Source organism: Neofelis nebulosa, chromosome 1, assembly GCF_028018385.1.
Source record: "Neofelis nebulosa isolate mNeoNeb1 chromosome 1, mNeoNeb1.pri, whole genome shotgun sequence".
In the NCBI taxonomy this organism is placed as follows: Eukaryota; Metazoa; Chordata; class Mammalia; order Carnivora; family Felidae; genus Neofelis; species Neofelis nebulosa.
The window spans coordinates 165150256-165174862 of NC_080782.1; the positions used below are offsets into that span (position 1 = coordinate 165150256).

The following is a 24607-nucleotide window of genomic DNA, read 5'->3' on the forward strand; positions in this document are numbered from 1 at the left end:
AACCTATGCAACAAAGGGTCGTGACTTAAGTTGTCAATGAGAAATCATTCCAGCCATTAATTTTTTTTTTAATGTTTATTTATTCTTGACAGAGAGAGACAGAGTGCAAGTGAGGGAGGGGCAGAGAGAGAGAGGGAGACACAGAATCCAAAGCAGGCTCCAGGCTCTGAGCTGGCAGCACAGAGCCCGACGCAGGGCTTGAACTCATGAACCTCGAGATCATGACCTGAGCCGAAGTCGGATGCTTAACCTACTGAGCCATCCAGGCACCCCCGTTTCAGCCATTTAAATAGTATGATGTCTAGAAGAACAAGTTCAAGGTCTGGGTCAGGACGACCCAAGTTCAGATCCAGATTCGATCACTTACTGAAGTACCAACTTGAACAAGTTATTTTATCTAGAGCCTCAGTTTCCTCACGGACACATGGGAAGTACAATTCCTAACCTTTGTTCCAAAGGTCGGAAAAACATCTACAGAGATTCTGGTTTGTACTGTCGGCATGCACTAAAAGGCTACCATCAGCATTAACAAGGAAACGACAGCATATACTGAATGACTGCAGTGGACATAGTAACTTGTTTTCCCGGGAACTGGAATGAGGATTTTGAACTGTTACCAGTCATACGTATTCTTCATTCATTCTCTCATTCATTCATTCACTCATTCATTCATTCTACAATTAACTATTGCCTTTATATACAAGGAAGATACAGCCTACTATTTAAGATTTCCTGTCTGTTTCAGGAACACGCATGCCTGTTACCCAACAGAGAGCCAGGTTCTCTCTCACCTCGTGACAAGTCTTCATATACACAGACAGGAATTATGTGTATGAATGGCCCAACATCGCTGGGGAAGGTGCTATCTACCTAGATATCACTACGCCCTCCTTTACACAAAGGTATGTTGTCCACCTACCTTCCCTAAATATACAGATTTCTTACTTTTCTGCAGGTTGCATGTCTTCACATAATACATTCTCGACAAACGGCATAAGACAACTGAGCTCTATCACACCATTTCCTCTTCGAAAGGAAAAATTAATGTAGGAGACTCAGATAAAGCATGGTGTGTGCTTGGCAAAGAAAATATGTTATTGAAACTAGGATTGATTGGGGCCCAAAAATCTGTTATTAACGAACACAAAACCCCCTCAAGTCAGAACTCTAAACAAAATCCCCCGTGAACACTAACATCTCTCCCCATACTTGAGGGGCTTGTTACCAAATGCGTTTGTGATTCTGTTTCATTTATTCCACAGATATCTGGCAAGTCATTGTCCACTGAGACACCGGGAAGGCTGGTGTCGTTCCTCCCCTCATAGCGCTTGTCACCTGGTGAAATCTAGACAGTCACGCAGGGCAGCGCAGGGCAGTGCGCTAGAAATTACAAGATGGGAAACATGGATCTCTGACCCAAAGGAGTAATATACGATCCACTTAGAGCTGAAGGAGCCTACCCTAAGAGATGTATTCTACCTTTATTATAATACTCGGGATCTGCTTCTTACGCATGAGCTGGATATATAGATAATTCCCCCAGATTAAGAAGTTCTCTCCCCTCTTTTATCTCTGAAAACCACATATTTGTATTCAAAACACTAGTGGAAGTATGTTCAACCACAGAGAAATACAGCTTTATGTTTATCTTCATTAGCAAACAAAAAAAATGTATGTAGGCATTAATAAAAACAGACAATAATTCTGGCTCTCTTCACTTCACTTCCTTTTATAAAATAGAAAACTACTGGTCATTTACAACTGGTTAATATTTCGTGATCTCTGCCCACCCCTAAGAAGCACAAACTTAGTGTTAGGAGAACAGACTGAAAGGTTCAGGATTCTTTGGATCTGATACAGTAAACATAACATCAGCGATGGTGATGGTAGTTAGGAAAGACTTCGATGGATTAGCTGCATTATTAGTAAATTCTCTTGCCGACTGTGGTCAGCAAGTACATTAAAAGAAGTTGCTTTTCTCAATCACAAAAGTTACACCCTCACAAAGCATTTCATTATCTTTCAGAATTATCACAATGACCCATTGTTCTCTTTGAATGTCACACATAATATTTCAAAAGCAATTTGGAATAACAGAGAAATTCTTTTTTTCTCTTTTATGCGCCCAACAGCTGCTCACTATTCACACTATTTCTGATGAAAACACATGATTTCTTCCTTTCAAATGTTAGCATCATTATACACCAGATTTTTTTTCAAATAATTTCCTGGCCCCCCCCCAAAAAAAAAGATATATGAAAGGAGAATGATTCTTGTGCCAGACGAGCATTTGAAAATTACGCACTTATTATTAAATATCTTTTTTTATTTTATTTTTTATTTTTTAAAATTTACATCCAAATTATTACTAAATATCTTTTAAAGTGGGATGTGTGAAATACACCAGTTTCAAAACAGTTTTCCTAATGAAAGCTCACGGGTGAGATAGCATTCTGCTTAGTCCTCTATTGGGACAGATCTATTATGCCAGTCTTTTGATAAACAATTTCTACATCTAATAGTCCTGTAAGTTTCACACTTTATCAAACGATGGGAGTAAAACTCAAGTTTACAAACACCATTAGTTTATGTAGGGTTCGTGTATGTAGTAAATTACTATAAAAATGCCAAGTGAGGCTATAAATCCATGCGCAAATTGTAATTCAAATTCAAGCTCTATGATGTAGGCATCTTTGCCTCTGCTCTGGGAATAGGTGGGGGCAGAGAAATATTGGGGTTTGGTGAAACAAATCACACACAGGTTTTGCTCCATACGTAACCCCCACAAAATGGCTGGGAATTAAATTTACAGCATCACCTGTCATGCATACTGAATGCTTTTAGTCTAGTAGATGGGAGCCACCGCCTTCTCTCCTAAGAATAATGCTGGTTTAGTAAGTGGAGGCCCTATAAGACTTAAGGGGGCTTTTTCTGAAGAGTGCAGAGAAAGAAAAACGTGAGCTGTCAAAAAGAAAGAGCATCACCAAACTCAGTATTTGCTAGAAAATCGGTCTCATTGGTCATCCCACAGATGCCTCGGGGCCAGGATCAAGCCTGCCTTGCCTGACTGATCCGACCCCTGCCTTTCTAACCGGCTCCCTCTGCATAGTCTGCCACCTGTTGGGACTGATCTATATTTCAGCCAGTATGTTAAATCACTGGCTCCCCACCTTCAAACAGTCCCACAAATCTCCTATCAGAACAAGCAGACACTTAACTTAGATGCAGGCAATCGTGGGGGAACAGAGGAAGGAATTTACAACCTGGATCTGCATGGCTGGAAAGACAGGACAGGTTAACACGGACCACCCTTTCTATAACAGCAGAGCAGTTGAGGATGCTAACCCAGATGAGCACTGCTTAATGCCTGAATGTGAACATGTAATATAAAGGCCGGAAAATATTCATCAGTATTAGCACTAATATTTTCATAGAAGAGCAATGCAAAGTAAAAAAGAATGCAATTTTAAAATTGTTCTGGAGCACCTGGGTAGCTCAGTCAGCTCAGCCCCCGACTTCGGCTCAAGTCATGATCTCACGGTTCGTGAGGTCGAGCATAGCATTGGGCTCTGTGCTGACAGCTCAGAGCCTGGAGCTGCTTTGGATTCTGTGTCTTCCTCTCTCTCTCTCTGCCCCTCTCCCACTCTCTGTGTCTCTCTCTCAAAAATAAATTTAAAAATTTAAATTTTTTTTTAAAAAATTGTTCCACAAAAGAGAAGATGTTCTTTATGTAATGCAATATAGAGTAATATATGCATATATGTGCACTGAAATGGATATGTATATATATCGATTTATACACACACACACACACACACACACACACACACACAAAGGCTATATGTGACTTCCAATTGTTCCATAGAGGTATCTGGTTACTCACACTCCCTTTGTGATTTCTATCTCCCTAATGAAAATGAAATGCGTTGGATTCTAATGAGCATGAATTAAATGAGCTATCTAGGAGAGGACACCTGCAAACCTTTGCAAATGGATTCACCTGAACATTACCAGCACTTTGAAATCTTCTCCAGTGTGTGTGGAGCAACTATCTAGGACGACCCTCCCACTTTCAGACATTGCTCTAATTCACCAAAATTTCACAGTGAACACGAGTTTGCATCCCTACCCGTAAATGAGACACGGACAGTGTTAATGTCTGTACGACTGCAGTAGGTGTGTGTGTGTGTGTGTGTGTGTGTGTGTGTGTGTGTGTGCAGGTACAGGTGTGCAAAAGAGGAAGTAAGCATTCTCTGCCTTGTTTTTCAATCCATTTGCAGAAGTACACAGCTTTCTGCAAGTGGTGGGCAGCCAGAAGGGACTTTCCATGACGACAAAGGTAACTGCAGAGATCAGCGATGGCCTAAGTAATGAGGCTCAACTAGGTGGGCAGACATATTCACAATTGTCACTAAGGAGACAATTCCGGGGCAGTATTTTGAGGATGTAAAAGATTATCTCGATTTTCCTGAAAAATAAGAAATGAATTTTGAGGAAACTGACTTTGGAGCCTCTCCTTCCATCTTCAGTAATGGGGGCAGCTCTCCATAACTACTTCCACATACCTTCAGTCGGGGCTGTCGAGTCAAGGAGCACTGTCAGCCTTGGGCTAATGGTTAACATGCCCAAGGATACAATCACACCTTAGAAGGTAAAGTTAGAGCATAACTCTGGGGAGATTTGGGGAGTAATCACCCCAGACTCATTTGCTTATAATATATTATATTATATATTGTTATATTTTAGGGTGTTATAACTGGAGACTTTTCTTCTTGCTGGAGAAGAGTTGTTAACATATTCTCTCTCTCTCTCTCTCTCTCTCTCTCTCTGTCTCTCTCAACACCCCCCCACTTTTCTGTCCCAGGGATAACTGGAGGAACTTCTCAGAGTGAAGCTATAAACACAGGTAAAACTCCGCAGGCAAAATGAAGCCCCAAGAGCAGATGGCACCTCCTTTCTATTACCAAGGCTCCTCCAGTGGGTGGCCCCTTCTTACACTGACCTGCGGGAACAGGCTTAGATCTGAATCCTGTCTCTGCCACTCCCTAAAGGTCACACTACCTCTTTGAGGTTCAAATTCCTCAGATGAAAACTGGGGATGATGATACATACTACACAGAATTCTTATGCACAGGCTGGCTAGGCACTGGACCTTCCCAGCCATTATTTTCCAAACGACATGTACATGCCTGAGTTTCACTGACCTAGTGCTATCTTTATATTATTGAAAACATTTATTATGTGATCTGCCCTGAAGACATCACCACCCTTTGGTATGGCCGTGCAGACATCCATGACTAGTGAAACCCCATCTCCATAAACATTTATTCCATGTGTGTTATGAGCCAGGCACCAAATACATGGCTCAGCTTCACAGAATTCCATCAATCCTGGAAACACGTGCATGCACTATGCATGTGACAGTTACAAATAGGGCCTAGACCCTGCCCTAGGGAGCTTACCAAGATTGTAGACCAGGAAGTAGGAATTATTGAAAGACTCTGCACAGTATCTTGAATGCACAGTCTTATGAAGCTGATCACCAAAGCTTGAGGGTCTGGATAATACTCCTGAAGAAGGGGCGTCTCATCAGACACCCGAGCGTGAGTGGAAAGAAATCTGGCCAAGGAGGTGGGCAGACAGGGTGACATGGGGACATTCAAGACAGGCTCAGACTAAAAAACAAAACAGTTGGGTGTGACTGCAGGAGAAGTTCCTGGAACGGCCAGGTGACAGGTGAACCCAGGAAAGTCAGCAGAGTCCAGGCTGGAGACAGGGGTGAGGTGATTCTACTCCTTCACGTGGGTGCTGGAAGGGGGTGGTGAGAGGTACAATTTATGAGCACCACTGGCTGGAGGGAGACATGGCAGCAGGAGACAACAAGCAGGGCGGGGGGGGGGGGGAGGTCATCTCAATGGGCACCTGTGCAGGGAACACACGGCAGGGGGGCTGGAGGCTGGAGCAAAGGTAGTGGGGCGTGGGGAGAGCAGACGGCACATCCTTCAACCAAACCAGAAGCCCCTTCACCTGTGTCAAAGTCCCCTCCCTGAGTTTGTTTTCTTCTTTATAATCCCTCCTTTTCCGACTTTCCCAGCATCCTCAGAAAGGGCAGACTTAATATGATCTAATGTGCCATTTTCACTGACCTCCCGTCACCAATTCTACAATGATCTCTAGGAGCCCAAACTCCACAAGTTCTGCTCCTAGAAATGTCATCAGAAGAGAGTCAGGGGCGCCAGAAACAGTCACCCGAATTATTCCTCCCCCTGTTTTTCACCCCTCCCCTGTTGCCTTCAGGGTGGCTTGGGTCCCAGATATCAGAATCGTCCTGAAACCCAGGTAGTCAAAAATATAAATACACACAGTGTCGTTCCCTTTAGCACTTCCAGAATAAATATTCAAATCAGTCGTACAGAATAAGTAAATCATGAATAAGCTTCTCGGTGAACAGTTTTAGGAAGTGACTTCAAATTTCTTCTGAAGGCTTAATTTCGTACAGCAATTAAAATGTGCTTAGCATGTAGCAGGCACTATTCTCATCACTATCACGTACCAAGTTACCTAATCTTCATAACCGACCTCCAGAGTAGGTACTATTGTCTTTTTCTTTTTTTGAACAAAAGAAGAAACTGAGTCACAAAGACTAAGCAAGATGTCCAAAATCACACAACAACGAGAGCACATGATGGCCCACCAAGACGCTCAGGCCACAGTATAAGTCACACCCTCTTTCAAAGCTTGGGGATCAAGACTTCCTTTCAGATTCTAGAGCGCATCAGAGACTCTCAAACCTGAGCACATACTTCTTCCGTGTGGAACGTTCCTTACTGCCTTTCACACCACCAACCTCCTTTGTTTGATTAACTCAGCCCTACCTATTATGTACCTAATAGAGAGAGAAGAGAGAGTGAGGGAAGCTGCCCATAGAAAGGACCTACAGAGAAGGAAAAGGTGAAGAAGGCAAGAAGGTGGGGAACAGAAGGTAGAAAACAAGCAATTGGGGATCAAACATGGGTGAATCACCTCCCCTTTCTCTGTCCCCCACCCCTTGGTTCTTTGCCTGGGTGAACTATAGTTACTTACGAGGGCCATACCTTCTGCTTCTGCATCCCATTATGGATTATTTATGTCCTATGTGGGCTTTCTCTCAAAATGCTAATATGATGCTAATACAATGATGTTTACTCTTAAGCCCCAGCATATCCATCACAGCAGCACTGCGGTGTGCAGGGTCAGTCAACCATGAGCACAAACGGAAGGGAAGTGTTAAGAAAAGATCTACAGATAAGTAGTAGGACTCACTAGAGGGAAGAGGGATACATTTTTATATACAGGATTTAAGAGGCAGAGAGGTAGGGAATTTTAAATTCATATAAAGTAGCTAAGCCATAACAACTTTAATAGACCTTTCTTTCAATTTAACATAGTATAGCTGCTAGCAATCATAGGCAGGCAGTTAATATTATAGAATTATTTTCAGAGCACGGAGGATGTTGATACACATCTCTAGACCCCAATATGGAGGTGTTAATTAAGTGGTTTAAGGTGGGATGTAATGCCATGGGCGCGAAGAAATATCACCAAAATAAAAGTCTCACATGAACCTGACAGGGTATTTTGAGGGTGTCAAATGCATAACTCTTCATTTACATGAAGTTCAAGACCATGTAAAACTAATTTGTGAGGACAGAAGTTTTAAAAGTGGACTATTGCAGAATGATGGAAAGGTTTCATATTTTGATCAGGCATGTTTTGACACAAATATAAATATAGAGAGATATAAAGATATACGAAGCTTTGAGCCGTAAGATCCATGCTTTTTACCGTATCAAAATTACATCTAAAATGTTTTTAAGGATCACAAAAAGTAACATAATTCCAAACACAGCAGCAAGAGGTATATATAGCAAAAGAGATTTCCAAGGGGGTATAAAACAAAGGTAGTTCATTTTACATTTATCGTTTCGACAACCACTGGCCGACAGGCTCCACAGATTTACGCAGATGCATATACTTATAAACGCAGACTAGTCACTGCCCTTAAGAGTGATTTCCTAGCATGGTAAACTGGCAATTATAATAGAATACGGGCAATGCAAAAGCAAACTATAAACACAGTGTCATGGAAGCTAAGCGGTAAGTGTCATTCAGGAAGAATGGTGCTCACAAGAGGTAAGAAAAGATGGTTTCCAGGACAGGGCACAAAGCAAAGGCACAGCGCATCAAGACTCCTATACGCCAGCTGGATTTCGGGGACATGGGCACTGAGGCTTAAGAAGGGGTTAGAGTTGAACCTGAAGAGACAGACAAGAGCACATTACTACGGATGCTGCATGTGGCCACAAAATGCTTCATCATCTCGGCCATCTTTATTTAATCTCGAATCCCACAGCCTTCCACAGACTCTTGCCAGAGGGCCCACAGCTTTCCAAAGGGATCCCTGACCCAGTTGAGACCCTTCTTGAAGTTGATGGAGAGTGGTTAGCAGATTTTAAACAAATGGGTTAAATCGTGAGACTCTGTGAAGGAGAGCTCCCAGGGAGACAGGACGGGCAGAAGGGAAGTAAATTAAAAGCTGTGACAAAAGTCCAAGCCAGACATCGTGAGGCCTAGAAAGAGAGCCGTGGCGGTGGGGACAAGGCAGCCGGGACAAATTCTCAGGAAGGAAGCAATGACTGTGAGCCTGCCAGGGCGGGAGGGGAGAGGCAGAAGGGAGAAAAGGAGTGGTGCCCCATTTGCTTGGTGAGGTCATCGGTGGGACAGAGGAGCAGAAAAGCAAGGGGTGGTTTGGGGAAAGGCAATACGGGATTCTGTGCGGCTGAAAAGTCTAAGTAATGTCCCCAGTAGAATACAAAGTACATACAGGAGGTGTTCAAAAGGTCCTCTCCTTCACTGGGGCGCCCGGGAGGCTCAGTGGGTTAAGCATCCTATTCTTGATCTCAACTCAGGTCGTCACCTCACAGTTCGTGAGTTCGAGCCCCTCGCTGGGCTCTGCACGGGCAGCGTGGAGCCTGCTTGGGATTCTCTGTCTCCCTGTCTCTCTGCCCCTCCCCTGCTCAGCTGCCTCTGTCTCTGAAAAAATAAGTAAATAAAGCTAAAAAAATGTCTTGTCCTTCAATCCTTGTAAAACCACTGTTTGTCAATTCAACCAATAATTACAGTGCCTCTGCCATGCACAGGGCCTGTGCTGCTGCTGGGTTTTGGTCTCCATTCACTCCTTCTTTTACTTAGCCATTAGTAACTGTTTTTATGGCGTCCATACTGCGAGGCAGGGTGGCGGGTCCTGTGGTAGAGCCGGGGGACAGATAGAGACGCTGCCTGTGACCACCTCTCAGACAGAGAAAACGAAATGATATGCTTTTCTGAATTCTTTAGATTCATACTTAATAAATAAAATAAAAAGGAGGAAACGAGGCAGTCTCTAATCTATTGAGGAAGCAGATTTTACAGAATTTGGGGGCAATTCATCATCAGGGTTTGAGAGACTGCAGACGACCAGACCACCCAGGGCACTGAGGACCAGGGTGGGGGGTTACGGACATCAAGAGCTCAGCTTAGAGACAGTGAGTTAGGGTTCCTTCTTGAATGTTAGGGAAACGTTCTAGCAGAAAGTGGGTTATTTGGTCTACGTAGCTCTTAGGAGGCAATGGATTGACAACGGGCACTTGAAATCCATAGTTGATAGATACTCTTTGGGTTCCTGGACCCATTCCAATGTGGGGGGTGTGGGGTGTGCTTCTCATACAACACCAAACAACTCTCTGGAGACCAACAGGCATCCTACACCATTCAACTCAACTCAACCCAACTCTGACACGGTCCACTTGGAGACAGTGTAAGATCCACAGGTTAAGGGCTGAGTCCCTCAAGACTGCTTCTTCCCCCTCCCCTGCCCCACTTCGGATGCCAGTCACCAGTCCCTGTAACTCTTGCCTGTACTTCTGACCCACTGGCTATAAGTCAGAGCTTCCAACAATCCCCTCCTTCATTTGCTATATAGCTGCTCACAAAACTCAGAGAAACACAGTACTTGTAAGATCACCAATTCACTGTGAGGGGACAGAACTCAAGAAAGGCCAGATGGGAGAGACGTGTAGGACCAGGTATGAGAAAGAGGCGAGGAGCTTCCAAGCCCTCTCCAACGGAGCGCACCAGCGTCCCCAACTCAGAAGCTCTCTGAGCGCTGTCCTTTTGGGTTTTTATAGAGGCTTCCTTCTATATGCATAATTGATTAAATCACTGCCCAAAGGCGGCTGATTGAAACAGCCCGCCCCCTCCCCTCTCCTCAGGTGACAGTGGGACTGAAAGGTACAACCCTCCAATCACATGGTTGGTTCTCCTGGCAACCGGCCCCACCACAGGTGCCTTCCAAAAGCCACCTAATAAACGCAACAAAGGACATCTTCCTGGCTCTCACCACTTAGGAAATTCCAAGGGTTTTAGGGGCTCTGTCGCAGAAACAGGGAGAAAGACCAGATATGTACAGCGGACCCTGAATAACCTGGGCTTGATCTGCCGCGTGCACTTACACAGGGAAGATTTGCAGCACAGCAATGTAAAGTATTTCTTCTTCCTTATGATTTTCTTTACCATTTTCTTGTTCCCTGGCTTTCTTTACCATAAGAACACAGTATATGATACACAGCATACAAAATATGTGTTGATCGACTGTTTACGTTACTGCCAAGGCTTCCGGTCAACAGTAGGCTGTGAGTAGTCAAGTTTGGGGCAGTCGAAAGTTATACACAGATTTTCAACTCTGTGGGGGGGAGGTCGGCGCCCCTCCACCCCTGTGTCCTATAAGGATCAACTGTACTTCTTATGAATCACAGGTATGAAAGCCTCGGGTGTGAGAAGATCACCAGGGAGAGAAAAATCTGAGGAGCGGGGGGGAAGCCTTAGCACTGATGCCAGAAATGGAGATAGCACATGCACAAAAAGAGGAGGAAAATAATATACAGCAGGAAAGATGTGAGCAGGGAGAGGTATCTCCCTTCTACTCAGCTAGTTTGCTCTGCTTCTATTAGATCATACATTTTGTACACTGTAAGTCTTCCATTTCCTATATTTCCTGCACTAACCTACGAATGCAAACCTGGCCTTAGTTTGTCTTTGAATCCTCCCTGCCTAGCACATGGTTGTTTGATCAACACACTAATAATAAACAATGTGTACCTGGTATAGTTAGGATACAGTAATGGTGGTGTTTTCATTAATAATAAACGTCTACTTAGGCCATTCTTTATCTTTGCTCTGACGCTCTCCTGGGGCCCCTGCATCCAACTGTAAGGAGAGAACTGATTAGGTTCTAACAGCTTTCTCCTCTGCCTTTGGTCTCTCACACTGAGTTACTGATAGATTCTGATACATTTCTCAAAAACAAAAAAAAGTTCCTAAAATAATATGGCATTTAAATGGCTTAGAGTAGTAAGGAAGGAATTCAGATCCTGCACTAAAAACCTTCACAGTTCCCTTAGGGGCAAGGAGAAGAATCTTCAGTTTAACTCACTCAGAGACTGGTTTACACACAAAGGGAAAAAACCAAACCAGCTGCCTGAGGACCGATTCCGAGTTAGTATCATCCTATGCCCCATCACCAACAGGCTAAGGGGCAACTAAAAGAGAAAATGGCACAGGGACAGTCCACTGTTTTCGCAAATACCAAAAGCACATACAGTAACAGCGAAGATATTAGAATTCACAAGACAAATTAGGATTGCACTTAGTTCAAAACATTTCATTTGGTTCCGAATGCCTGCTAATCGGCTTTGTTACTTGGGCATAAGATATTGAGAAAGGGAACAGACTTTCTCCTTAATGTCTATTACATATTCAATTTTCATTTGAACACGTTACTCTTCAAATACTCAATTTAGTAACAGTCATTGAAAGACCACTGGGCACAAAACCCCTTCCCTAGAGGCTAATTTGGACAAGATGACCAACAAAAATGCATGGGTCCCATCCTCAAGGGACCTACAGTGTCTTGGGGAAAGGAGGGTATGCATGAACGTCGTTAGCTAAATCTGGCACAATTGTTTATGCCAAATAAGTGCTTCATGCTGTGCTATGGGAGCCCTGAAGACAGAGTGACTCATTCTAATTTGGGATAGAAGGGGATGGAGTTGAGCTGAGCAAAGAAAATGGATAAGGAAGTCGGGATTGCAGAAAGGTACAGTCAGCTCAGGAAAGAGGGAAGTTCGTGCTTTATTTGTGTAACAATAGATTTTGTAGTAAGGAGGTAGATAATCGTTAAGTCAGGTTGTTTGGGAAACTAAACCTAGAATAACCTGAATGCCTCTGGCAACCACTCATCTACTTTCCGTCTCTTTAGATTTGCCAATTCTGGACTTTTCATAAATGGAATCAAAACCATATGTGACCTCCGTGTCTGGCTTCTTTCACTTAGTGTAATGTGTTCAAGGTTCAAACGTTTTGTAGCACAGATCAATACTTCGTTCTTCTTTATGGTAGAATTAATATTATATCATATGGATATACCACATTTTGTTGATCTATTTCAAATGATGGATATTTGGGTTGTTTTCACTTTTTTTGCCATTATAAATAATGCTGCTACGAATACTTATGTAGAGGTTTCTGTGTGGAGATATGTTTTAAGTTCTCATGCTATATATCCAGCGATGGCATTTCTGGGCCATGTGATAACTTTGTAGTTACAACTTTGCACAGCTACCAAACCATTTTTCCAAAATGCATGCACCATTTTATAATGCTATCAGCAGCATACCAGACTTCCGATTTCCTCACCTCCTCACAAAAACGGGTTATTGTCTGATTGTCTGCCCTTTTTATTGTAACTACCCTAGTGCATATGCAGTGCATGTCACTGTAGTTTTTGAGTTGCATATCCTTAATTATTAACGATGTTAAGCATCTTTTCATGTGCTTATTGGTCATCTGTGTATCTTATTTGGAGAAATGCCTATTTAAGCTCTTTGCCCATTTTTTAACTGGGTTATTTATTGTCTTTTTATTGTGGAGTTATAAGAGTATATATTCTGGAAAAAAAGTCTCTCATTAGATACATAATTTTCAAACATCTTCTCCCATCCTGTGGGTTTTATTTTCATTGTCTTAAAGGTATCCTTCCTACCCCATACATATTAACTGTGATGTAGTTTACCCTTTTTTTTCCACTCGTGATTTTGGTGTCATATCTAAGAACTCATCGCCTAATCCAAGGTCATAGATGTTGACTCCTATGCAAGCCAGCCACGGGGAGACTAGTAGTCTACGATCTCATTCTTATGTGAATCTAAACACTGCAACCCCAGAAGCAGAAAGTAGGTTGGCAGTTGCCAAGGGGAGGGGGAAATGAGGAGATCTTCATCGAAGGGCACAGGCTTTAAGTTGTGAGATGAATAGGATCTGGGGATCAGATGTCCAGCATGGTGACGGCAGTCAATAACACCCTATAATACACTTGAAATTCCCTAAGTGTAAGTCTTAACCGTTCTCACCAAAATAAATAAACACACGGAAAAGATACCCCTGTGAGGTGATGGATATAGTGCTAAGCTTGGTGTGGTGCCCACTTCACAATGTTTGCATGAATCAAGTCAACCCACCGTACACCTTAAATATACACAACTTTATTTGTCACTTATACCTTGGTAAGCTTGGGGAGAAAAGAAATTAAACTTTATTTTTCCTGTATTAAAAAAAAAAAAAAAAAGGAGGCACCTGGGTGGCTCCGTCGGTTAAGCATCCAACTTCAGCTAAGGTCATGATCTCACGGTTCGGGGGTTCGAGTCCCGCATCAGGCTCTGTGCTGACAGCTCGGAGCCTGGAGCCTGCTTCGGATTCTGTGATTCCCTCTTTCTGCCGCTCCCCTGCTCACATTCTGTCCCTTTCTCTTTCTCAAAAATAAACATTAAATTTTTTTTTAATTAAAAAAAAAGGATTTACTGGGGCACTTGGGTGGCTCAGTCGGTTAAGCCTCCGACTCTTGATTTCCGCTCAGGTCATGATCTCATGGTTCATGAGAGCGAGCCCCACTGGCAGTGCAGAGCCTGCTTTGGATTCTTTCTCTCCCTTTCTGTCTGTACCTCCCCGACTCACGCATGCATTCACACACACGCACATGCTCTCTCTCAAAATAAATAAACTTTTCTATTTAAAAAAAAAAAGATTTACTCCCGTGCTTCCTGCTAAAAATGTTATAGTCGTAGCTCTTACACTTAGGTCTACGATCCAGTTTAAGTTCATTTTTATGTATTTTATGAAGGACAAGCTCAACTTCATGTCTCTGCATAGGGATATTCTGTCGTCCTGGTGTCATTTGCTGAAAAGCCTACAAATTCCCATCAAATGGTCTTGATCACCTTGTCAAAAATTGATTGATCACAAAGGTAAGGGTTTATTTTTAGACTCTTAATTCTATTACATTTATCTCTATATCTAACCTTATGCCAGCACCACGCTGTCTTGATTGCTGTAGTTTTGTGGTAATTTTGAAACTGGGAAGCATCAATCCTATAATTTGGTTCTTCTTCAAGATGGTTTTTGGGGCGCCTGGGTGGCTCAGTCGGTGCAGCGTCCGACTTCGGCTCAGGTCATGATCTCGCGGTCTGTGAGTTCGAGCCCCGCATCGGGCTCTGTGCTGACAGCTCAGAGCCTGGAGCTGCTTCGGATTCTGTGTCTCCCTCTCTCTGCCCCTCCCTCTGCCCCTCCCCTGCTCATGCTCTGTCTCTCTCTCTCTCAAAAATAAATAAACATTTAAAAAAATTTAAAAAAAATGGTTTTGGCTCTATGTATTCCTTGTACTTACATATTGAGTTCAAGTTTAGATCGTTAATTGAAAAACACCACCTGTAATTTTATCTCATTTTATTTTTAAGTTTATTTATTTATTTTGAGAGAGAGAGAGAGAGAGTGGGGTAAGGGGCAGAGAGAGAGAGAGAGAGAGAGAGAGAGAGAGAGAGGGAACACCAAGCAGGCTCCACACCATTACTGTGGAGGTCAATGCAGGGCTCAAACCCACAAACCATGAGATCATGACCCAGACCGAAGTCATGACTGAGCCATCCAGGGGCCCCCAAAAAGACCAGGTATAATTTCAATAAGAATTGGATTATTTATTTATTTATTTATTGTTTTTTTAATATTTATTTATTTTGAGAGAGAGAGCGTGTGAGCAGAAGAGGAGCAGAAAGAGAGAGAGGGAAAGAGAGAATGCCAACCAAGCTCCGCGCTGTCAGTGCCGAGCTCAAATTGGGGCTCGATCTCAAATCGTGAGATCAGGACCTGAGCTGAAATCAAGAGTTGGACCCTTAAGCCACCCAGGGGCCCCAGAATTGTATTTAATCTGTAGACCAGTTTGGGGAACACTGCCATCTTTCCAACATTAAGTCTTTCAATCCATAAACGTGCAGTGCATTTCCATTTACCTAGGGCTTCTTTAATTTCTCTTAACAACTCTTTATAGCATTATAGGCACAAACATTGCATTTCTTTTGTTAAATGCATTCCTAAGTATTTTATTCTTCCTGATGCTATTTTTAAGTGGAATTATTTTCTTAAATTCATTATCAGGTTGTTCATTACTAGTTAATAGAAATACAACGGAGTTTTGTGTACTGATCTTGTATTCTGTAAAACTGCAGAATTCGTTTATTACTTACATTTGTGTGGTAGGGGAGGGGGGTCCCTAGGACTTTCTGTATGCAAGATCATATTACCTTACAACAGATCATGTTACTGCTTCCTTTGCAATCTCAATCCTTATTTCATTTTTCTCGCCGTATTTCCCTGGCTAGACCCTCCAGTTCGTTGCTGAATTGAAATGATGAGAGCAGACATCCTTGTCTTGTTCCTAATCTTAGGAATAAACCTTTCACTCTTTCACTATTACATGTCATTTAAGGTGTGGGTTCTTCATGGATGCAGTTTATCAAATTGAGCAACTTTCCTTCTATTCCCAGTTTATTAAGTGATGCATCCTGAAAGACTGTTGGATTTTGTCACATGGTTTTTTTCTAGGTCTATTGAGATGATCTTGTAGTTTTTGTCTTCTTTTCCATTAATATGATGCATTACCTTGATTGACTTGCACATGTTAAACCAACCTTGCATTCCTGGGATACATTCCACTCGGTCATGCTGTATAATCCTTTTATATGTTTCTGGATTTGGTTTATGAGTATTTTATTGAAGAATCCTTTTCTTTTTATATTCACAAAAGGCACCTGTGCATCATTTTCTGGGAACAGCTTTGTCTGGTTTCAGTATCAGGGAAACACTGGCCACATGGAATGAGTTGGGAACTGTTCCTTCCTCGTCTGTCGTGATGTTAAGTTTTAAGGATGTTTTGTTACACAGTAAAGCTAACTTACATGAGCATGATCAGCAGACATGCTAATTGGGTGTCAGGAATTAAAAAGAGGGAAGGAGTGAAGACGAATTTGAGAATGTCTCAAGCATATCCAGAAACGAGGGCACATTTGGATGCAATCCCTCATTCACACACTCTCAACGTTTCTACAGGCAGAATGTCAAATCCAGAAAGGTTATGTAGATTTTCCCAGACACCAAAATGTGTCCTGCTATATCTAGAAAAAGCTGAAAACAAGTATTTTCACATCTTCCTCAAATCTAATTGAACTTTAGCCATCCTCAGACAATGTGTCTCAAGTGCTTTCTCGACATTTACATATGTTCACAATGAACCCCACCTTTCCAAGCTGGAAAATTACTTTAGAACTTCAGTCAAGGTGACTTCTTGTTCCTTTCATCTGGGGCTCAATGATCTACACACACTCTCACTTTCAGACGGGCAGTTCTATTTCTTGATTCAGAGTCTGCCTTGGAATAACCCCTGTCCTCATCCTGGCTCACACATTGCATCCTGGTTGAATTTCAAGACCTCGCTCAAAGAAGAACTAACCTTTCTTGGTTTCTAGGCTCATTCGACAGGGAAGACATGGTCTACAAACAGAGACGCAAGAACACGAGACAGGTGCCACTGCTGATGACCTACATGACATTGCCCACAGCCTGAAAAGCAGGAGTGAGCGCGTAATTAGACAAAGAGCCCATCCGGGCTCAGCCCCCACCACCTCTGTTCTCACCCAGCCAAGGTCACTGCCTCACACCAGCCGGTGCTTCTTCCTCTGAGCTGCTCTGTATGTGACGTACATGGGATCTTAGCATCTATCGTACTGTCCCACTTATTGTACGTCTTCCCTGCACTCCTCGTGGGCAAGAACCATGTCTTATTGGACATTTTAACCTAGGCACATGGCACACATTAAATATTAAATCAGTACACAGTGAATTTGAATTCTGAAAAATGAAGGCATTCATCTGTCAAGAGTGTGCAGATAAGAACTAGACCCTTCTCATTAGTGTCGATTGCCCAAATACGCCATCACATGTAGAATCTTTTATTACAATGATCAGCTCCAGGGGCGCCTGGGTGGCTCCGTCGGTTAAGCGTCCGACTTCAGCTCAGGTCACGATCTCACAGTGTGGGAGTTCGAGCCCTGCGTCAGGCTCTGTGCTGACAGCTGGGAGCCTGGAATCTGCTTCAGATTCTGTGTCCCTCTCTTACTCTGTCCCTCCCCCACTCATGCTCTCTCTCCCTCTCTCTCTTTCTCTCTCTCAAGCATAAACAAATATTTAAAAAAATGTATAATAATCAGCTCCAGTAAACCCTTGATTCAAGCATATTACCACTTGTTTTCCTGGCACCTTTTCTCGGCACCTTATCCCTGTTTTCTTTTGTCTTCTTGAAGATTCCTCTCTCTTTAGACACTCATTCACTTCTTGACCAGGCCATGCGTAAGACACAGGACCGTAAGATGTGTAAGCCCCAACGACCATCTGTGGAAGCCTCTGCAGAAGCAACTGAATGGGAAATGTAGCCATTATAATGGTTACAACTTATCCGTGAACTAAAGCTTGCAGTTGATTACAATCTCCACAAAGATGTACACATATGCCTGCGTGTTCGGGAAAAGTAAAGCACGCACTTTATCGGCACATATCACCTGCTTTCTATCTAGCTCACCTTCATTTACAACCAGAAGGTGAACATTGGGCAGGCACGGTTAATTTCTGGGTCATGCCTCTTGTCTATTTTGTTGAGTCATTGTTACGCCTCAAACCACAAGTTTGGACTTGGAGGCTTCCATTGCGGTTCTCCTCCACTTGCAAGGGAGAGGAATACGCCCCAGGTCCCTGCCTTCTCTGGGCCTCCATTTACTCATCTGTTACATGGAACAGAAGACCCTTTGCTGGGATTCTGTGAGGTTTTGTAGACGACAGACCTTCTAATGCAAGGTCTGAGTCCCTCAATCACAGACGCAACTCATCTCTTCAGTAATCACTAATTACTAACTCAATTCCCGGACAAACACCAACATTATTGATCCTGGTTTTGTGTTCTTTAAAATTTTTTTTTTTTCAACGTTTTTTATTTATTTTCGGGACAGAGAGAGACAGAGCATGAACGGGGGAGGGTCAGAGAGAGAGGGAGACACAGAATCGGAAACAGGCTCCAGGCTCCGAGCCGTCAGCCCGGAGCCTGACGCGGGGCTCGAACTCACGGACCGCGAGATCGTGACCTGGCTGAAGTCGGACGCTTAACCGACTGCGCCACCCAGGCGCCCCATGGTTTTGTGTTCTTTAAAGAGCCTTCAAAAAGCTGTCCTCATATGGGAATCTCTAAAGTCTGTAGTATTCAAATTTTATAGGGCTCTTGGTGAGGCAGATGGCAGAACATAAAAGTTGTTCCGATTTTAAATTGAACGGAAGCCAGTACTGGCTCTGTGTCATTTTTCTGGTGGTTCCAAATTAATTCCTTTCTCATTTGTTTCAGTGTGACTTCCAACTTGGAATTTTTTAAATGATTAATTTGATTCATTGAATAGGTGCTTTTTCAAGGTCTTTTTTTTCCGCCCCCCCCCCTTTCTTTCTTCCTTGGTCTCTTTTTTTGTGATCTCATGCAGGTGGAGACAAAAGTCAAGGTTCAGCAGCCAGTCTTGGAAACTAGAAGACTATCAGATATTCCTACAGCAGTGTCTCCTTACATTTTATGCTGATTTTTTCTTACTCACGGATAGCTAAATTCTATGGACTTCTTGATCACTGAAGTGGCACTTCTTTCAAATTTAGACAGAAGATATGACATCATTTTACAAATGATATATGCAATACCTAATGAGTATTTTTAATTTTTAAAGTTCGTGTAAGAATTCATCATTCCATACATACGGCTTTTGTGTCACTGAAGGCTTTCCTATCATCTCTTTATTAAACTTAATTTTTTACCGAAGCATCTGGAAATGAACTTGCAGCAGACCTTTGTTTATCCAGAAGGGGAAAACAATACTCTCATACAGTCAAGGTGAAAGAAAAGGCAGGGGAGCCTGGGTGGCTCAGTCGGTTAGGCATCTGACTTCGGCTCAGGTCATGGTCTAGCGGTCCGTGAGTCCGAGCCCCACGTCGGGGTCTGTGTTGACAGCTCGGAGCCTGGAGCCTCCTTCAGCTTCTGTGTCTCCTGTCTCTCTCTCTGCCCTCCCCTCCTCCTCACGCTCTGTCCCTCTCTCTCTCTCAAAAGTTAAAAAAGAAAAAAGATTAAAAGAAAGAAAAGGCAGACGCTCCTGGGGCACCTGGGTGGCTCCGTCAGTTAAGCGTTTGACAATTTTTTTTGTTTTTAAGTTTATTCATTTTGAGAGAGAAAGAGAGAAAGGGGAAGGGGCAGAGAGAAAGGGAGAAAGACAATCCCAAGCAGGCTCCACCCTGTCAGTACAGAGCCCCACAATGGACTCAAACTCACAAACTGTGAGATCATGACCTGAGCCAAAATCAGGAGTCCCAACCGACTGAGCCACCCAGATGCCCCAAGTGTCCGGCTCTTGATTCCAGCTCAGGTCATGATCTCACGGTATGTGGGATCAAGCCCCTTATCAGGCTCTACACTGATGGCATAGAGCCTGCTCCAGCTTCTCTATCTCCTGCCCCTCCCCTGCCTGTGCACAGGCACATACTTGCCCCCCCCCCCCACTCTTCTCTCTCTCTCAAAAATAAACACCTAAAAAAAGGCAAACTCTCCTTTGTTAACCATGCCCAGCTCCGTGCTCTCTCCTCAACCTCAAGGTCCCCGGTCCCTGTGCTTAGCTCCTGCCGTTTGCTTCGCAGAGCCTCTGCCACATCCAACAATACAGAAGCCAAAGGGAATCCAAGATACAGACGAGGATTTACTGGGAGCCGCAGGGTGACTGCAGCAGAAAGGGAACACTCACAGGACTTCTTCCCAGACCACTCCCATCGGCATCTCCCCAGGCATGTCAGACACCTTCCTGAGGACACCTCTGTCCCCAAACCAGGGCCGGATCTGTCCGTGCCACCAGACGCACCAGCATCCACAGGGATCACAAAAATCACGGAAGAGTGCTCCTCCCCACAAAGCACTCACATGCCCAAACATTTTGGGCAACAGTCTCAAGAAAAATAAATTCTAGCACAGCATAATCATTAAAAGGGAGGCGGGGGCACCTGGCTGGCTCTGTCAGTAGAGCTTATCACTCTTGATGTCAATGTCATGGGTTCAAGCCCCACGTTGAGCATGGAGCCTCCTTAATAATAATAATAAAAAGAAAAAAAGGGAGTCAAAGAGAGGAAATGACTGAAGCAGGCAAATGTTAGGAAGGAAATCGGGTACATTAACATAAAGGCCTCCATCTGGCACCACCCAAGAGTAAGCGTGTACGTTACGCCCTTACTAGGCAGGGGCCTGTCGCTCTGCGTGCTTTCTTTCCTTTACACATCACCAAATCCCTGTGAAACACGTACTGTCACTCCCTCCACTTTACAGACGAAGAAATGATGCGTGCCGAGGTTACTGTTCAAGGTCAAACAGAGAGGATGCCCTGGGCACCTGTTTCAGGCAGGGTGGTCTGTCCCAGAGGGTCACATGACCTTCCTTCTGCTCCTACTAAGTCATTTCCTGCTTCTCCGATGTATTTGATGAATTACATTAATGACTATTTGTTTTTTGGTTTTTTTTTTATTTTTATAAACGTTTATCTATTTTTGAGAGACAGAGAGAGACAGAGCACGAGTGGGAGAGGGGCAGAGAGAGAGGGCGACACAGAATCCCAAGCAGGCTCCACGTTCCCAGCTGTCAGCACAGAGCCCCACGTGGGGCTCGAACCCACAAACTGTGAGACCGTGACCTGAGCCGAACTTGGAAGCTTAACCGACGGAGCCCCCCAAGCGCCCCTGGTTAATGGCCATTTGTGAGCACCCGGGCGAATCCTCTCATGTAATACACACACTTTCTGGGTGCTGCACAAGCTTGGCTGAGCACGTGTCTCTGTCCACCAGCCCTTGTGTCTATCATTTATCACCTCCGATCTCTACTGGTGGTGTCAACTCTAGCCCATCTGCTGAATGATACGGTGCAATTTCGTGAGACTTCTACTCCGATCAGGATCCTAGAATGTCGATCAGCGTTCCTACACTTTTTTGCTACAGATGGTAGAGGCCATCGTGGCCTGTACTAAAAACAGAGAAAGCATTTGTATCCGATTCAGTTCAGATTTCACACCATATTTTTTTTTTTTTAATTTAAGACAAGGAGGGAGAAGTGAAGTTTCCATCCTAGCAAACACAGCTGAACTGACTTCTGTTCCACCCCGCGGTGTGGAAGTCCTCCCTTCTCCCTCTAGCGTCCCCACTTTATTACTGCACTGCACCCAGCAGCCCAGGGGCGCCCCTCCACCACTGCTCCTCCACTGCTGTGCTCAGCCTGCGCCACTGAGGGCCTCCTGTGGGCTCAGCACCGTGATGAGGAAATGCGCCCGTGAACCACACCGAGGGGGCCCCTGCGCTGGGGGCCGCGGTGACAGGCATCAGGGTCACCCAGAGGCCTGGGAGCATTCCTGCCACCTCCCCTGGCTCCACAGCCCCCCTCTGAATTACATCACCTCCAGCACCTTCTCCCCAGGGGCGACCCCCGCGCCTCTCCGTCTACACCACAAGACCAGAATGGCCAGCCCTTCTGGAGAAGGACACAGAGGAGGGAGGACTATGTCCCGAGCGGTGCCACAGCACTTTGCCAAGAAGAAACAGATACGGGCCTGATAGGCAGAGTCGTCTGAATGTCCAGATATGATGGGCAAGGCCCAGGGGGACGGTCAACATTGTCCAGCAAGTGAGAAGGCCTGAAGCTGCTTTCCGGGAATGTCAGGAAAAATCAGGCAACGAAGAAAACAGCTTGTAAGGAGTATCCCTGGGGACCACATGCTCCACCCCTTTCACTGCCCCTCAGTAAATAGGGACAAGGAATCTCTTACACCGAGTATATTCCTCACATCGACATGGGGTATGAGGGTGTCATTTTTTAAATGTCAGTCCCTGCGCAGAGTAGGCAGATGGGTTCAACATGCACTCAGGCTACACAGACCTATACGTACATAGATAAAATCTGTGAACAACACAGTGAAGGTCAGGAGCAGGAGAACATGACAGAGAAGACAACAGAAGAAGAGGGACTTGGTCGGGGTTGTGCAGGAGGAGGGCCTGGCCAGTGTGAGGCCCGAGCCCTGCCGTCCCTGGTGTAGGGGGGACAATGGCAGATCACTAATCAATGAGCTGGAAAAGCACCGTGGCTACCATGGGCGAGGACGTGGGAGTTTCTGGGAGAAGCAGCAGTTAAGTGACAAAGGGCATCTAACGCGTCCTGTAAACACAGGTCATAGGGAAACACTGCCTCGGCCGCTCTGTGTGATGGAGACGTTAATACAAACCTTCCAAAACAGGGATGGGGGCTAACGTCAGAGTTTCCAGAAATCTGCACAGCTGAAAGTGGTAATTATCGATCATTAAAGTCACAAAATGCTGTGGGAAAGAGATCCTGACCAGCTAAGAAAATCCAGGAAAGCTTAATGGTGTTTGCAAGGCCTATTTAAAATGGGTGGTTCTCAGACAAGCTGTGGCTGACTGAGGAAGGGCGGTGGGGGACCAGGAACCGTGGGGGAGGCCGAAGGGAGGGGGAAGCCCACACGCAAACAGCCAGGAGTCCAAGTTCGGCAGTGGTGTTGAGTTACAAGGACAAGCTCACAGCAAGCTGTGTGGTAGCTGGAGACACCCCTGCATGCGGGGTTCTGTCCCACGATGTTCCCTGGGGGACAGTAAGGGCAGGCAGGTTCCCTCCCTTCCATACCAGCACCATCCATCCAGGAGTTTGGGGACCAGTCTTTCATCAGATGTCAGAATGGGGTGGTGCATTTGGACATCGTGGGGCATCAGAACACAGTAGGGCATCAGGACACGGTGGGGCATCAGAAGAGCAAGGGGCATCAGGACATTGTGGGGTTTTAGGACATCACGGGGCATCAGAACATCATGGTTATTAGGACATTATGGGGCATTAGGTCATTATGGGGCATTAGAAACTGTGGGATACTGGAATATCCTGAAGGATTTTTTTTTCTTCACATAGAATAAGTCAGATTGTAGTCCCGTTAAACAAAAGGAAACATTCCTAGATACGTTAGGAAGACAGGCTCCTTAGAAACACTGGTTCTTGGCACTCAAGGCCATATTTAGCCCCAAGGTGCAGTTGTTTTTTTTTTTCCACAGGAGTCCGTACTGTGCCAATGAGCTAGTCCTTCAAAAATGAGGTTAACACGTGACTGTGAGAAAGGATACGAGGGCTTGGCTTGTAATCAGAACCCGATCCCTACTTCCAGATAGAACGTGTTTCCTACAGAAAACCCTACAGAACAGCTGCTGCAGAAGCAGAAATGTTCACACGTGGATCGCACATTGCAAAAGTGCAGCGTCCTACTGGAACGTTCCAAATCTACTCGTCCCTCCAGACGTCAACCCAACCACCCCTCCACGTTACTAACCTTCCTGTCTTTGGCTTCTTACTGTATTCTTTCTCTGCCTGTTACAGTTTATACATTTTAATCCCTCCCTGACTTTCCCAGTAGGGAGTCCCAGGGTTAGATTGTTGGTACAGGGATCTTTTCCACCAAAATATCCTTAGTATCCCTTAAAATGCTACACAGAATCCAGGAGGGGAGTCAATACATTCACTGGCTGTATTTGTTATATCAATCAAAGATCACTCACAATTAAGGGGGGTAAAAAGATTGGGAAAAAAGGAATCTACTGAGGCTTGTCTTAAAAACAAAATCACATCAGAACATAGGTGAAATTAGTCGATCAACAGCTTTTGTCCCTTTTATCTAGTATGATCATAGCCATAGAACAGATAAATATAACTAAATAAGTTCAGTACTATGAAAAATCAGCTACTGAAGTGAATTTAGTCACAGAAAATTAACAAATTAATCTGAAGAAGTTAATAGTATAATTTAAAAGAAATCAATAAGTAGTTTTAATTTAAATTTAAAAACACTGACCGTTTCAAACATCAGAAGTTTCTGGTAATAATTCAAATATTTTAAATCAGGGGCACCTGGGTGGCTCAGTTGGTTAAGAGTCTGACTCTTGATTTTGACTCAGGTCATGGTGTCACAGTTTGTGGGATCAAGCCCTGTGTCGGGACTGAGCCATGGGTCAGGCTCCCAGCTGAGAGCACAGAGACTGCTTGGGATACTCTCTC

At 44.3% G+C, this 24607-nt stretch overlaps 1 protein-coding gene across 1 annotated transcript in view; it reads right to left on the reverse strand.

The window, feature by feature from the left end:
- The window catches only part of MYO16 (myosin XVI), a 616506-nt gene that overhangs the window by 496726 nt on the left and 95173 nt on the right, over positions 1-24607 (reverse strand). The gene's annotated exons all lie outside the window — the stretch shown is intronic.